At 33.0% G+C, this 4638-nt stretch overlaps 1 non-coding gene across 1 annotated transcript; it reads left to right on the top strand.

The window, feature by feature from the left end:
• The first annotated feature begins 336 nt into the window (after positions 1–336).
• Positions 337–429, top strand: LOC148760998 (small nucleolar RNA snoR8a). The gene has a single exon (XR_016028725.1). It is a non-coding gene; the product is annotated as a small nucleolar RNA snoR8a (small nucleolar RNA).
• Positions 430–4638: the final 4209 nt, after the last annotated feature.

The following is a 4638-nucleotide window of genomic DNA, read 5'->3' as shown; positions in this document are numbered from 1 at the left end:
TTATGGTGTTAAAAAATATATATAAATTTTTCTTACTTGATTATTTGATTTTAAAATATGTACATTACTTTTTTTTGGCAAAAATTAAAATTGAATTCTTCTTTTATAAAAAAATTTTTGAAAAAAATTTCATAACTAAAATCAATTTTAAATGAATAACTTGCATTATGTTGAAATAAAATAATATAAAAAGACTAAATAAAATTTTTTCTTTTATTTATAATAGTACAAAACGTTTAAATTTATTTAACTTAGTTTTTAACTTGAGCTAAATTTAAATTAGCAAAATAGATTGATTTAATTTTTTCTTTTAAAATAATGAATATGGGAGATATGGAGTTAGTAATGATTATAAAAAAAATTCTTCGTTCTCACTTGTTTAATTTAGGCATAACAAAACTCTTATTACAACTGTAAAATCTAAGCTACTCCACCATTTCAATTTTTTATTTATTTTTTATGTTTTTTTTGTTTAATATTTCAAGTTACATTTTTTAAGTTGAAATTTTCTGGATTAAAGATTAAATGGTTGATAGAGTTAAGTATAATTGTAAAATTTGTCTAATTTTATTTTGTATTTATAAATTTTTTTAATATCCAAATTAATAATTTAAATTTAAATTTAGCAAAATTTGATTGTGGTATTTGAACATAAATGAAATCGTTTTATAATAAATTTTGAGTAAATTTAAATAAAAGGTAAATTGGGTAAGGGTTGAATAATTCTAAAAGAATAGATATTTGTAAATTATGAAAATTGTAACTAAATTAACCTATTTTGCTAATTTGAGTTCAACTAAGTTAAAAATTAACTCAAATAAATTTTAAATTTTTATACTATTATAAATAGAAGAAAAAAGAATTTATTTAGTTTTTTTATATTATTTTATTTCTATATATTGTAAGTTATTCATCTAAATCTAACTTTAGTTATGAAAGTTTTTTTTGAAATTCTTTTATAGAAGGAAAATTTAAAATTAATTTTTACAAAAAAAGGTAAACTAATATACATATTCTATAATCAAATAATCAAGTAAGAAAACATTTATATATATATATATATTTTAACACTATAAATCTTTTATACTTAAATATATGGTTTATTAATAAGTATATCTATCATCTACTTAAAGATTTCTATTTTTTAAATACTTTTTTCAGTTTAGTTTCTCAACATCTCAATTTTGTTCAATTTAGTCTGTATACTATATATTTTTGTTCAATTTACTCTTTGTGACGTGGCACAAAATTTTTTTTGAAAATTTGTGATCTGCCATGTGGCACTGACACTTAAGAGAAAGCATTAGTACAGGAACCAACATCAGTAGCCATAGCCAGCTCGATTATTTGGTGTCGGATTAGGGGGTTGGTTTTAACTGCAAGTTTAGAAGGTTACATGGTGCAGTCATTGGCCACACTTGTTCCCCACCCGAGCCGATTAAAAAACGGAAAGGGAAGGGTAAATTTCCATTTTTATCCTTTTTAATCCCTTTTTTTCTTCTTTTCCTTCCGCAATTTCTATATTCTCTCATCAAATCAGCCCATTTTGTCCCTTTGAAACCCTAAAAACCTTTTTCCTTAGTCCTTATCAACTGCCGTTACCGACCTTTTGCTGTCGTCTCAACCTCCTACCGTCGTCCTCCTCCTCGCCAGTCATCGATTGTCTCTTACAGTTGCTATCATCTTCCCTTTTCTTTGTAACAAATTTATCTTCAAGGTACATTCAATGTTAAGGAACTTGAGTAGTTGATAGATTGTGCTTACTTTGTGAACAATGAAATTTAGATTGTTTTATGGGGCTTTTGTTGTGATTCTTGCTTTTTTGCTATGTGAATTGTGAACAATGAAAGCTGTTCTTTTTAGCCTAGATCCTTGTCCCAGATGTGCTCAAGTAGCCCAGCTTATTCGGTTTTTGGTTATTTGATTTTTTTATGTCATGTTTGGATTCTGGTTTGCAAGTGGGTTTCATATATGGGTTTATGTTAAGAGGAAATTGTGAGAAATGGCCCTCTTGATAAGGTGATTTCAGAAATAACCACTCATATAAAATTATCTGTTTCTAGACAAAAAGAAGCATGAGTAGACCAATATGCCCTTAAAAACATCGTTTCAAATTAGGGTCCCAATATCTCTCTCCCGTCAGATAGAAATTAGAAATAAATAAATGCTCAGCTGTTTGAGCTAGGTCATCTTTCTCTCTCAACTCTCTGAACTGTTCAACTCTGTCAACTCTTTGTTAAGCACCATCGTCATCAGCTCACTGAACTGTATGAGCTCTGTCAACTCTCTGTTGAGCACCATCGTGATTGGGCTGTGGTCTATCTCTCGGCATCTGGCCATATTGTCATAGATTAACAAATCCTATAACAGAGATGACATCAACGTACCTATTATTGGGTTTATTGCTGCAACACACTTAAATTTTTGAAATATTTAGTGTAAATTAGAACATGAATTAGAAACATTGTCCAAAGTTGTTACACGCCATGCATCCATAACATGTGTTAGCGTTATTTTAGCATGTCACAACATTGGTTCTTTTAAGACAGTTCGTGCAACGAGTCAATAATTACACTGATTGGTGTGTCACACGTCATGGGTATTTTAGGCCAGTTCATGTAAGGACACAGTAATTATAGTGATTGGTGTGTCAGCGTTGGTATGTTACAACATTTTACGTTATATGCATGGCGAGTTACAACATTTTACGTTATATGCATGGCGTGTTACAATATTTTACATTATATGCATGGCGTGTTACAACATTTTACGTTATATGCATGGCGTGTTACCACATTTTACGTTATATGCATGGTGTGTTACAACATTTTACATTATATGTATGGCGTGTTGCAACATTTTACGTTATATGCATGGTGTGTAACAACATGACTGACAAATTTTTGAACATGGCATGTATTGTGTAAAATGATTGACAATTTTTTTTTGTTTTCAAAATTTCAGTGGGGTTCTAATTGTGCGACTTGTGATAAGACACAGTGGTCAGTGGGTGGATGGCATTTACAAGGGTGGTGAGTCACGAATGCGAGAGGTTAGGAGTGATTTGTCGTTTGCGGGCTTGATGAAGCTGGTTGAAGATGTTGTTGGGGTAAACTCAAAAATTGACGAGATTGAGTTACATGCATTGATCAGTACACTCGGAGAGTTACCATGGCCAATTATCAAGGACACTGAGGATGTTGCATTAATTCTGCTAGGATAAAGGAATGTTCTAGTTGTGTATGTCAGCATTAAGGGATACCAAACAAATGTTATGTCACATGAAGAAGTTGAACAACATGGTAATCAGCTCAATCAAAATGAGATTTACAATGCTTCACACATACCACAACATTCAGTCCGTAACCCACAACAATGGCAATTGAGGTATGCACAAGAGTTTGTGTAGCCTGGTAGACAGACAACATTCACAAAACAGTTGGCTACACAATTCCGATCAGGATGTGCATCAAACCAATTACTTACTTTTGTCCAACAAATGCAACGATTGGATGAAACTGTAGAGTGTGTAATGCCATTATCAAATGATAATATGACACCTGAGGATAACACTGTGAGGTTGGAGGGTGACACTACGACACTAGAGGATAATACTGCATTTGATGAGGGAAATGAGGATTTGTTCGCAACCGGTGAAGATAGATTTGATGACAATTCAGATGATGGGCTTAAACAATGGCATGATGACAGTTCAAACGATGACTGGCTTTTATGACGTGACATTCCAATTTGCAATAATGTTGAAGGCGAAACGGAACCTGTTGGAGGTGTTGATGTAGGAGATGTTCAGTGTGATGACCACATATACAATAACCCCATCGATGGTGAGAACGAGATTCGTTCCCTTGATACATTGCTCAATGACAATTATCAGGAAATGAGAAATGCAAGGATATCTCGTACATGGCTAATTGTAGGTGCAGAAAGGTTCTCATTCCAAACAATTACCACTAAGGAGTCGACATGTGCCGATGATCGCTTATACAAAGGAAGAATGTTTTCCTCGAAGGTCGATTTGAAACGAGCTTTGAACATGTTGGTTCTAAAAGAGCAGTTTGGGATAAGAGTAAAAAGGTCATGTAAAGCTCGTTATGAGGTTGGTTGCAAGGACAAGGCATGCAAGTTCAGTGTGCGTGCAACGAAGTTACCTGACAAAGGAGAATATTGGCAAGTTCGGATGCTCCACAAAGTACACACTTATACTATTGATGGTTTACAAGGGCAATTTCCAACTACGAGTGCGAAGATAATTTGTGAACTTATGTCACACAAGCTTCAAGCTAATGGAGTAGCATTAAGACCTAAGGACATAATTTGTGAGATGAGGATTCAGTGGGGATTGGAATGCTTGTATGGTAAGGCTTGGTAAGCGAAGGAGTATGCCGAGAGGCTTGTTTTCGATCCCCTAGAGGAGTCATTTCAACTACTTCCCTTGTATTTTTATATGTTAGAATAAGAAAATCCTGGCACAGTGACTGCAATGGCTACTGATGAGGCAAAAAGATTCAAATATTATTTCTAGTCATACGAAGCTTGTATTCGGGGGTTTAGAAATGTAATACGTCCTACGGTTGCAATTGATGCAACACATTTGAAAGGTAGGTTCAAGGGTGTTCT

The sequence above is a fragment of the Theobroma cacao genome, chromosome 9, assembly GCF_053813885.1.
Source record: "Theobroma cacao isolate CCN51 chromosome 9, ASM5381388v1, whole genome shotgun sequence".
Taxonomy (NCBI): Eukaryota; Viridiplantae; Streptophyta; class Magnoliopsida; order Malvales; family Malvaceae; genus Theobroma; species Theobroma cacao.
The sequence above is the reverse complement of the archived record's forward strand: the minus strand, read 5'-3'. Positions and strand labels throughout refer to the sequence as shown.